The 12,174-nt window shown below is 46.0% G+C and overlaps 1 non-coding gene across 1 annotated transcript; it reads left to right on the forward strand.

The window, feature by feature from the left end:
• The first annotated feature begins 4,179 nt into the window (after nt 1-4,179).
• On the forward strand, nt 4,180-4,252 carry TRNAK-UUU (transfer RNA lysine (anticodon UUU)). Its single transcript has one exon. It is a non-coding gene; the product is annotated as a tRNA-Lys (tRNA).
• Nucleotides 4,253-12,174: the final 7,922 nt, after the last annotated feature.

Consider the following 12,174-nt stretch of genomic DNA (forward strand, 5'->3'; position numbering starts at 1 on the left):
TGAATTCTAGGCATTGAAAACACGAGCTTAAGGAGGCAGAATTTTATTCCACACCTGGGATTTTGTCCCTTAGAATCACTGGGGACATTAGGGTTTGTCCTTTTTGTTTCACCTTTTCCTCCATCCCTCCCTCCTTTCTCTTCGTCTCTTGCTTCTTTTGTCCTTTCTCCTGTTCCCCTCCCAACACCAGGATGTTCGTGTGTGTGTGTTGCGGGGGAGTGCTCTGCAGCTCCCACTGTGAGAGGTCCATCCAAAACTGTGGGGCTGAAATAGTGCTCGGACAGTTATCCCCACAGCTGACCTGGGCCATCCTTTGTACTCTCTGCTGAGAACCCTCAGCCTCCCGTTCTCAGTCTCTACCCTGATTGGCTGAGCAGGGGGTTATTGACAGGGAGGAGACTCAGGTCCTTGTTGTTCTCTTTTAAGACCAAGTAAATAAGTCAAAACCAGTTTTATGTTTGACAAATTTTGCTGCTTCTCTGCGTTAATGGTCTCTGAGCAGTTGATGATTCCTTCTAACATTGCAGTTCTCCTCAAATACTTGCTGAATAATTACTGTCACTGTTGTTGGTCTGGAGCTCATCTGAGAGCACTTTAAGGTCATTCAGTGGATGAAATTCAAGTTCCTGTGGTTAGTTTGAAAATCAGGGCTCTTGTGTCTTATTCCCAACTCTGCCACTCGCTGGCTGTGTGACCTAAGGCAAGTCAATTCTCCTTTCTCAGCCTTAGCTTGTCCCTCTTTCAAGTAGAAATAATAATGATCCACTCCTACCTACCTCACAGTGGGCGGAGGATGGGGATCCATTGGAGAGTGTCACTTGGAGGAGTGCATAATATGAGTTGTCCTATCACGTTTACTCAGAGCAGATTATGATATAATAGAATAGCTGAAATTGTCTATTTGATTTTTATGTTTTTATTTTGAAATTGTTAAGAGCAGCAACGACTTAGCTCAGACTGAAGCTACTTATCTAATGTTTGAGATCCAAGTGTCTCCTCTTTGTGTGCGAGGAGACAATTTAACACACTGTGACAAACAGGAGATGCTTTTGTTTTGCAACAAAATATTTTTGCAAAGAACTTTTATCCCACTTGTTATGATTTCGAGAAACAAATTGGTTTAGTCTGAATGGGATTTTCTGACAGAAACAGTTTGAATGACATTTCCCCACCATCCTGATTAATGGGCTCTATCCGTGCCTCTGTGGGGTTTGTTGTCCATTAGAATAGGAGTCGGAACTGGTGGCTTTTCTTTCTGGCTCTGCCACCGCTTTGCTTTGTAGGCCCCTGGGTAGGTCACTTCCCTTCTCTGGACCTCAGTCTCCTCTCATCTGTCCAGTGGGAACAGGGACAGTTCTTGAACTCTGGGCAGTTGTGAGCTTGAGTGAGACAAGGGGCATTAAAGCCCTCTTTGAAGGAGAAAAGGGAACTTCTCAGTGAGTGGGGATCCTCTCTGTATGGTCCCAATGGGGAAGGGAAGAGATGGTGTGGGGAGAAGACGGGCAGAAGGGGTCAAATGGGGCTAAACCAGAAATGCAGAGATTTTGTTCCTGTTAAAATGTCCTGGAGTCTCATCGCTGAAAAGTCACATCTTTAGTTAGGTTTGAACCAGCATCCTTTCAATTGCCAGGCAAAGGTGTGAACCACAGAGACTGATAACTGCCTGTTTCCCAGTTTTGCCTCAGAAGCACCTGCAGTGGTGCTACTGGTTAGTGCAGAAGTGACTATTGCTAGGGTTACAAATTCAAGTCTTACCTTAAATACTGGTTTCTATTACCCCTGTAGCTTCCCCAACTTGTTTTGCCCAATTCACATGGAAAGTTCCCTACTAGGAAAAGGAGAATAAGTTCTGAAATGTGGATGTGAGTGCTCAGCTTGGAAATATCCACCCTCTGCTGCCATGAATTCCAGTAGATTGTTCACTGTCAGAGAAAATTGATCTATTAGCTGCCAGGAAAGGTGTCTGGGCACCATATCTCCCTGTGTCTTCCGGTGCACCCCTGGCTCGGTCACGGCTGTAGATTCTATATGCATTGAGTCTAGCTCTTTTCTAAATCTTCCTAGCACAGCTTGGTAGTGTCTCACTTTCATAATCTGAAGGTTTTGAGTTCAAACCTCTCAGAAGACAGTGAATTTTGCTCCCCGCTTCAAATTTTCTAAAGGAAATCAGAGAAAAGAAACTACAGGACAGTGTTTTCTAGGCATCCTCACACCCATCTAACACACACACACACAGAGACTCTTCTAAGGCATTAACTTTTCCTTCTCTATTGAGTTTGTATTCTCCATAGAGCAAAATATATCAAACATGCAAGTCTAAACCTAATACAATAGGAAACTCAATACTGATAAAATCTCACCCTCAGAGATCTTCCAATAAGCTTCTTTTGCAGACTAGTCTTATTTCTAGTCTGGGCCCAATCTTTTCACCTGGCGTAATGCTTGTTCCAGCTCAGGTGGTAGCTAGGGGATTTCTTATGACTGCAGCCACCTTTCTTCTGTTCTACCCACTTATATAACTTTGGTACAAGGCAAGAATCTTTTGTGTCTCTCCTGGGGAAGAGCCCCAGGTTTAAGATGGATTCCTGTACCAGGTGACATGCTCACATGTCCTGTGAGACCCTAAGCCTTCATTTTTCCTGGCCTGACTCACAGATGGTGCAGGACAGAGCCATCTACAGTCAATTGTCCTGATTAATGGGAGCCATCAAGAGTCCAAACCACTATTAATGGCCCACACTTTGCATCATTACAACAGGACCTCAGAGTTATAGTTCATATTTCTAGTTTCAGATACAAGAATGATCGGTTCATACAAATACGATGAACACACACAGTAGATTATAAACTTTGTAATGCTACCTTACATGCATAAAGCATACTCCAGTTACATTATATTCACACTCATTAGCATATTTTAATAAAATCATATGGAGTGCAACGTCATAGCAGGGAAAGGGTTTTACTGCAGCACCTGGGAGCAGTTGAGTTTCATGTTCAGGCTGTGGTATGAGTTTCTCCAGGTTTCTCGTAAGCACACAAGGCCCTTAGCAGGTGCTCTCGATACAGGAATGGCCCAGACATGATAAAGTGATGGGAATTGCATTTTCCTTTTTAATTTTTCTATTTCCAATGACATTTCTGTTGTGATTTCGTTTTGTTTTGTATAACTGTGTTTTCTCCTGGATTTGCTATTTAACTAAAAAAGGAATAAGGCCTCAGGGTGCCGGATGGAGGAGTAGGCTGGGGCTAGGACTGCTAAAGGAGCGAAAGCATCAGGTTTTCTGTATTGTTTCCTGCCTTCATTTTCTGACTAGTTTCTGTTCTGCATGAAATTTGCTGAGTTAGTAAAGTATCAGACTTTTAATCTGAGGGTCCAGGGTTCAAATCACTGGTCAGGTAGAAGGACAATCTCTCAAGATTTTCAGAAGGCATCTCTTGAGGACTCTCTTTGACTTCAGTTTTTCGTTTTCAGAACTTGGCCTTTCCTAGGAAGGGCCCTTTACTGCTTGGGACTGAAGGTGCTACTTCCTCACCTGTCCGCTGGCATTGCAGTTTGGAGGAAGAAAAGCGTCTGGGCCTGCAACAAAGTGCTGTGTGCTGATTTTTTGAGCAAATGTAGGGCTGGTCAGAAAGGCATGTTCCCACTGGGTATTCCCTGACAGAAAAAATTGTCCCCATAGAGTCTTTCATGCCAGAAGTCAGACATGCTTAGCTGGTCCCATGGTGTAAGGGCTGGTGTTCAGAAGTGTGAATCCTGAAATCAAAGTTCAAACCCTAGTAGAACTTCAGGGTCTTTTAATTGCCAGCTAATTATCCTGGGATTTCCAAAACTTCATTTTGCTCTTTCCAATGACATGGTAGCCTGTCTCTTGCCTGCTAGCTGTTGTGACTCGCACAAGAGGGCATGTTTGATCTGGAAGCGAGGCCCTCCCTTACACTCTGTCTGAATAAAGGTCAATGTACCACTGCATGAGATAGGTCAATTTTATTTTGCTTTGTATAACCGTGTTTTCTCCTGGATCTGATATTTAACTAAAAAAAGAATAATGTCTCTGCGCACCAGATGGAGGAGCAAGATTGGCCTAGGACTGCTAAAGAAGCAAGAGTAGCAAATTTTCTGCCTTCTTTTTCTTGACTAGTTTCTCTTCTGCATCAAACTTGCCCTTTTTCCTGTGAACCTGGCTAGCTCAGTTGGTAGAGCAACAGACTTTTAATTTGAGGGTCCAGGGTTCAAGTCCCTGGTCAGGTGAAGAGGGGAGATTTCCCTGTATGGTACTCCTCCAACAACTGAAAAAGGCATCTCTTCAGGATGTTATTTCACAACAGTCTTTTTTCCTCCAGGACTTGGTCTTTCCTAGAAAGGGCCATGTACTGCCTAGGACGGAAGGGGCAACTTCCTCACATGCCCACTGGCCTCTCAGTCTGGATTAAGAAAGGCCTCTAGGAGTGCAGGAAACTGTTACATGCCAACTTGGTGAGCAAATGCAGGGCTGCACCCGCAGGGTCATCCACACCAGAACTCAGCAGAGAGCTGGGGGTTCCCTATTGGTCCCATGGTGTAAGAGCAGCCCTCAGGACTTTGAATCCTGCAATCTGAGTTGAATTCTCAGTGGGATCTGAGGACAATTCCTGTGCGACCTAATCCTGCTGGGTCTTCCAAGGCTCTGTCTTGCTCTCTCAAATGATATGAAAGCCTGCCTTTTGCCTGCTAGCTGTTGTGACTTGAGCACAAGAGGGGATGTTTGATCCAGAAGGCTGGCCGTGCCTGAAGTCCAGTAGGTAGGGATGGGAGCTCCATTTTCTCTGAGTCCTGAAGCTGGGCTGCAGCCTGGCCTAGGAGGCAGCCCTATTGGTTGACCAACTGGCCCAAAGTCATTTGGGCCATGTTGATGTTCCCCAGGAATGCTGAAGGGCCTAAGGGAGGGAGGTTCAATATTCCCCCCATCAGTCAGGGTGGAAGAGGAGGGCTGCAAGAGTGGGGGTTGATGAGCTGAACCTTCTAGCATTTAGTTGGGTACATAGTGAGGAACGCAAACTGGGAGAAGCAGTTGCTGGCCTGTGAGGAATGACTCAGCCGGTGGCGTAAGTGGACCTTGTAATTACCTACAAAGCTGTGATGCTCAAGACCCATCTTTCGGCTACAGGGAATTTCCTCAGCCATGTATTTCCTCCTGCTCCACGAGTGCTGCTGAGGCTGAACATGACCTTCCACTTCTTGTGGGGCAATAGGATGTCCCTACCTAGACAGGAGATGTGTGGCTTTTCTTCCATATTAGAAGAGAGGTTGGACCTGGTGGGCTTTGAAGTCTTTTATGGCTTTACTTTTTTGTTTTTACATTTTCAGTGGGTGGCTCCCAAGCAAGAGTTGACTCACCTGATCTTTCTTTCTTCTCCTGCTCTTTCCAAGCAAGGGGAAAAAAAGAAGATCTCCTTCAAGCTGGAGTCAGAAGGACAACATAAGGATGACCTCCTGAGTTCCAGCTCCAGTCCGTTGCTCTACCAGCTGACCCATCGAAGGACTGCCATCACTTTCTCCAGGTTCGCCCATCGGTGTGTTCAGAATGGAGAGGGGTAACTAGTGGTGTTCCCCAATGGTGAGTCCTGGGACCAATCCTATTCAACTTAGTCATAAATGATCTGGAGAAAGGGGTAAACAATGAGGTGGCAAAGTTTGCAGATGATACTAAACTGCTCAAGATAGTTAAGACCAATGCAGACTGTGAAAGAATTTCAAAGAGACCTCACAAAACTAAGTGATTGAGCAAAAAAATGGCAAATGAGATGTAATGTGGATAAACGTAAAGTAATGCACATTGGGAAAAATAACCCCAACTATACATACGATATGATGGGGGCTAATTTAGTTACAGTTAATCAGGAAAGATATCTTGGAGTCCTCGTGGATAATTCTCTGAAGATGACCATGCAGTGTTCAGCAGCAGTCAAAAAAGCAAACAGGATGTTAGGAATCATTTAAAAAGGGATAGAGAATAAAACAGAGAATATATTATTGCCCTTATATAAATCCATGGTACACCCGCACCTTGAATACTGCGTATAGATGTGGTCTCCTCATTTCAAAAAAGATATACTGGCACTAGAAAAGGTTCAGAGAAGGGCAACTAAAATGATAAGGGTTTGGAATGGGTCCCATATGAGGAGAGATTAAAGAGACTAGGACTTTTCATTTTGGAAAAGAGGATACTAAGGGGGGATATGATAAAGGTATATAAAATCATGAATGATGAGGAGAAAGTGAATAAGGAAAAATTATTTGCTTGTTCCCATAATATAAGAACTAGGTGCCACCAAATGAAATTAATGTACAACAGGTTTTAAACAAATAAAAGGAAGTTCTTCTTCACACAGTGCACAGTCAACGTGTTGAACTCCTTGCCTGAGGAGGTTGTGAAGGCTAGGACTATAAGAGGGTTTAAAAGAGAACTAGATAAATTAATGGAGGTTAAGTCCATGAATGGCTATTAGCCAGGCTGGGTAAGGAATGGTGTCCCTAGCCTCTGTTCGTCAGAGGATGGAGATGGATGGCAGGAGAGAGATCAATTGATCATCGCCTGTTAGGTTCACGCCCTCTGGGGCACCTGGCATTGGCCACTGTTGGCAGCCAGGACACTGGGCTGGATGGACCTTTGGTCTGACCCAGTATAGCCATTCTTATACTCTTATGAAGGGAGGGGCAAAGTCTTCTGGCAGAGTTTCTGTAGTGTAGTGGTTATCATGTTTGCCTAACACGCCAAAGGTCTCTGGTTCAAAACCAGACAGAAACAAAGTTGCTTACTTTTCCCAGCTTCTCTGGCTGTCTAGCAAAGTTCCTACTACTGCCACTGGCATGTACCTGTGATAAACCCAACCCCTGCAGGACAGAGGGTGGGGAAATGAGCTGAAAAAGAGCCTTGGCATCAGCAGAGGAAAGCTAGAGGATCTGGGCCAGTCACCTTTTGGAGCCTTGTGGCTTGGTCTCCTCTGCCCTGGGAGGTTGGCTGATGGAGGTCGGCTCTTCCTGCTGGCCTCCTTTGTGTGACTTGCCAAAGGAGGAAGTGAGGCAAGAATGGGGCAAAAGAGGAAAGTCGAGCTGAGGAATGCAGGGAAGAAGCTAAGCCCCTCAGTGCGGCTAAGTGGGGTTAGTAGAGCGCCACCATTCATTCTGCAAAGTCTGGGGAGGTGCGGTTGGCTGCTGGGAGGTAGGATCCTGTGCCTGCCTCTTGGTTTCCCAGGGATGGCTACTTGCAACCCAGGACAGGAAGGATCGTTCTGGGTGAAAGGAAGACAAGCAAAGTTCTGGGAGGAAATTTGGGTGCGGGGTGCGGGCTTTCTGCTTGGGGGTTGGGGTGCAGGAGGTGTGGTGCTTACCCCAGGCACTGCAACTCCCAAAGTGACCGGTACACACAACCCTGTGACAGCAGCTCCCAGGTCAGCGGGTATAATGAGTCTCCATGTGCCGCTGCCTGCAGGCGTGGCCCCCAGAGCTCCCACTGGCTGCAGTTCCTGGCCAATGGGAGCTGTGGAGTTGGTTCTCGGGGCAGAGGCAGCACATGGAGACACTCCCCCCACCCCAGGGGATGCTGGGACATGCCAGACACTTCTGGGAGTGGCATGGAGGGACAGAGGCAGAGTGGGGAGGGAGCCACATTAGTGCTGCTGGCACATCTCTGCACACCCATTGGGGGAAGGGGGGCAGAGGGCCTCCATGCGCTGCCTGGAGTAGGGGCAGAGCACAGAGCTGCCTCCCCTCCTGGGTCTATTACAGGAGTGGGTGGATGGGGTCTTTTGGCTCGCAAGGTGCAGCAGGTCAGACTAGATGATCACACTGGTCCCTTCTAACTTTAAATGCTCTGAGTCTAAAAGGGAGAGGGAAGGGGAAAAAAACCATACATTGTAATACCAGGATGACTCCACCTGCTCACAGTATAGTCCTGCCCCTTTCTTCCTTCACTGGGTGTTTAATGACCTGCAGGACATTGATTCTCTCATTCCATTGATAAACTGATACAATGTTATGGAAATTAAACTAGTTTCCAGCTGAGAAAACAGCACCTCAGTGTGGTGGCTGGGAATTGAACCCAGGTCTACTGCTGGGAAGATAGCTATGCTCACCACTATACCATCAACACATCTGGTGAAATTATCCCTTATGCTTGCTCAATGAGGCTAGGCCAGAATTGAGGCATTTTCCTGCCTGTTAAAATGTACTGGATTCTCTTCACAAAAAAGCCAAGCACCTCTATCTTCACGTGGGTTTGAACCACCCGCCTTTCAATTAGCCACCAACTTTGTTAATTACAGACACAGGTAACTGCTTACTTCCCAAGTTTGTCTATGAAGCACCTACATGGGTACAACTGGCTAGCGAGGGAGGCACACTGCTGGGGTTATGAGTTCAGGCCTCACCTAACGCACCGGTTTTCATTAGCCACGGAGCTTCCCCCATTGCTTTGTCTCATTCACATGGAAAGTGCCATAGGAGGGAGATGAGAGTAAATTCTAAACTGAAATGCGGCGGTGGCCCAGAGATTGGGATAAGGGGTTGGAAGAGAAAAAGCTCTAAGAGTATAAAACCAGACAGTCTTCAGGGACAGGTACGGTACAATGCCTCAACAAGGAACCATTGGGTGTGGGGGTTCACTCCCTCTGTTCGATGTCCTGAGAGGTATTTGAAGATGCTGATAGCGCCATGGCTAACAGGTGACTGACATGTCCTGGGTTCAAGAAAGGAAGGGACTTGGGTTAACAGTCTGAAAATTTGCATTACCGTCACTGTCTGAGCCCGCCTTCAGCTCGGAGCAGTTTTGTACATTGCTGGGTGGAATGCACAGACTCCTGCAGAGCAGGGGCAGCTGTTTCCATGGCAGAGAGCCTGACACTTAGGAGACTTTCTATACTTGCTGTTTTGAAGCAATTCAATAAAATAACGGTGGAGCTACAATGTCTGGTCCAATATTTCAGCCCCCTGCTGCAAAACCGCTATTTTAGGATCTACACAGGAGGCTTCCAGTGCTAGGACACCTAACCAGAGAGCTGGGGAGGTAACACCTGCTGACTCTGAGGGTCCTGGGCTAAATCCACTTGCAGGTGAAAGTGTTTTGATTTATTTGATTGATAATGAGCACCAGCTACCAGGGGAGAAGCCCTGTGAGCCGCTGCCACTGGGAAAGGGCAGAGGGAGAGGGAGCAAGAGGAGAAAGGTAGAGATATTGGAGACGAGGAATTGGGGGGAGAAGAAAGAGAACAGAGAGACAATAAATGATTGAAGCAGAACAGGTGTCCCAACTCAATCTTACTAATCACAGGTGTTCAGAGAGACAGGTAGTTGCAGGTTTTCCAGTGTCAAGTCTGAAATTTGAATCTATCAATTTGAGTTCAAATGTCAATGGGATCTCCACAGACCTGATCTCTTCCCCTTCCCCTTTTAGTATTAATTTTTATTTTGATGTGTTTGGCTTAACTGTGATCTTCTCTTTCCCCACCTGTATTGCAATTTGGGGTTTATTTTTATTTTGCTTCCCTTTTGTTCATGTCATTATAATTGTAACTGCAAAGGAATCTGCAGGAGCAAAAACTGACTCAAAACTTTATTTCGCCATCATGCAGGAACATCATACAAACAGCTCACACAGCTGGAATCATAACACGGAAGGACAGGGGATGGGAGATGCAGCTTTCCAAATGTTCTGTCTTTCTCAGATGACACATTTCAGCCCCTTGTATGCCTCCATCCTGTATGACCTCCTGAGCTTTGAGACATTTACTGTCTCATTCTATTGATAATGTGATTGTAACACAATGTGACTGAAATTAAACCACTTCCAGATGAGGAAACAACAGAAGAGAAAAAGCCATTATGGTATTGGCTTGGAATCAAACCCAGATCAACTGCTTGGAAAGCACCTATGCTCACCACTATACCACCAATCCATCTAACAGCAGTAGCTTTCCTGCGGGCTCTGTGTGCTGGCAAAGGGGGTGACACATGACCACAGAGTTAGTGAGCAGGGTGGATGGGCTGGAAGCTGCCTGACAGCTGGGAGCAGAGTTAGGATCCCAGAGTGACTGAAAGGGGGCAAAGGTGAAAATAGAGCTCAGTGGGAGCTGGCCCCACCCCAGGAGAGGGGAACTGAAGCTCAACTTCAGTCACAGAAAAGTCTTCCCTCAGAAGGAAGGGGACAGCTTGTTTTAAAGACCAGGTTTGTGTTTGTTCCTGCTACATACGGAGGGGCTGGGTAGTGCTGATTCCAGCCCCCAGACTCTGGGAGGATAAGGAACAAATCCAGGCTGCTAGTGACTTGCAGGAGGGAGATGATCTTTGGACAGTGACGGACGCCTCATCCTAAAGGCCTTTGTCTGCCCCCTTCTAGTGACTGTTTGGTACTGGAATGCATCCACCACTCTTGGGTCTCTCCTGAGGAAATAATGTTTCTGTGCAAAACACCAAAGCTTTTAACAGAAAGGAAGAAAAGGAGATAGCAGAACAATGGGACTAGCACATAAGGAATGAAACACAAGATGCTTCTCCCATGTGCATTGACTTTTAACCTTGATTGCGGTGGTGGTGGATCCATGTAGGTCCCAGGACTCCTCTGGGGCACCTGACATTGGTCATTTTCAGAAGACTGGACAGTGGGCTAGATGAACTGGTCTGACTCAGTGTGACTGTTCTTATGTTCTAACTGCTGTTTAGGAAACAGACGACTTTTCAGGCTACACAGAATTGAAGCAGGGTGCTGGGTTAGCTCCAAAGCTTGTCTCTTTCACCAACAGAGGTTGGTCCTCAACAAGCGCTTACCCTCACTCGCCTTGTCTCTCTTGGACTCTGAAAAGTGTTTTCTCTCCACTCCCTTTGCAGAGAAGTTAAGTTTCCCTTTGGGCAACTATCTGGCTGAAGCAATTGTATTGACTGTGACACTAGAATTGAAGATTTAATAATATAAATAAACGAGTCTAAACCTGAGGTTCTGGTTTTCACATTGGTTTTTCTAACTCAGTTCCCAATTCTCTTCTAGAAAGGCTTCCAGGCTGCCTGCCCAGCCCAGCAAAAGTGGCCAGGAGAAAGCCCACAATCCTGCTCTTTCAGGTAGTTGAAGGCTGCTATCAAATCCCCCCTCACTCAGTCAGTCCCCAGTCTATGGCAGTGCATAGGATTCTTCCGTCCTAAGTGCAAGACTCTGCACTTCTCCTTGTTGAACCTCCTCAGATTTCTTTTGGCCCAATCCTCCAATTTGTCTAGGTCACTCTGGACCCAAACCCTGTCCTCCAGCGCTTGGATTCTTTACATGCTTTCACAGAGCAAAGTGCACATGTTCCATGATTTCATAGGGCAGACTTTTGTGCTATTGGGAGCTTTCCCTGTGTGAATTTGACAGGTGGATTATCATAGAGACACATTGTAACCTTTCTCAGGGTATTGAGGACTGTGAGTCTCCTTGCTGTCACCTGCCACAAGGAAGAGGGAGTTTTGCATTTGGCAGCTGGATGTTAGTGACCAAACTCACCAGCCTGCTGGAACTCAAGGACCCTCCTCTGAGCTACAGCAGCCACCCTAACCCCTGAGTTCCTTCAATGTGTCCCCCTCTGGGGTCCAGCCTGGATCACCAGATCCTCAGTGAAATCCCAGATCCTCTCTTCCTGAAGTATCCCAGGTTACTAGTTTTACTGTAGATCATTGCTACGGTATCTTACACAGCACTTGAGTACAGTTCTCGAACAAGCAAAAAATTTATTTCACAACGGATAGAGATTTAAACAAACAAACGTGAGTGATGGAAACCAACTGTTACCAACTAAACAAAGGCAGAAAATGATAGAAGAGAAAGGCCAGCACAAAAAACAGAGGGAGGAACAATAAGATACTAAAAGGACAATGGTTGGAACTCTCCATTTCTCTCAGTCTTTGGATTGATGGGTACTAGAGCTGTAGCAACAGTTGAGGAACCAGGGTAAATTAGAATCAAATTAACTTTTCAAGATTAGCCATCATTTCCTGTATGACTAACAAAACACAAAAACAAGACAACTTTCAGTTTTCCAAAATAATTCACATTATCACACAGTCTCTTACTCTTTAATCATTAACTTCACCTATAATTTCATTTTAATTGGTAACAAGAACATATTGTGGCAGAGCTCTGACCTTGCTTCCGTGGGTCCTGCACTTCTAGG

Source organism: Gopherus flavomarginatus, chromosome 23 (assembly GCF_025201925.1).
Source record: "Gopherus flavomarginatus isolate rGopFla2 chromosome 23, rGopFla2.mat.asm, whole genome shotgun sequence".
In the NCBI taxonomy this organism is placed as follows: domain Eukaryota; kingdom Metazoa; phylum Chordata; order Testudines; family Testudinidae; genus Gopherus; species Gopherus flavomarginatus.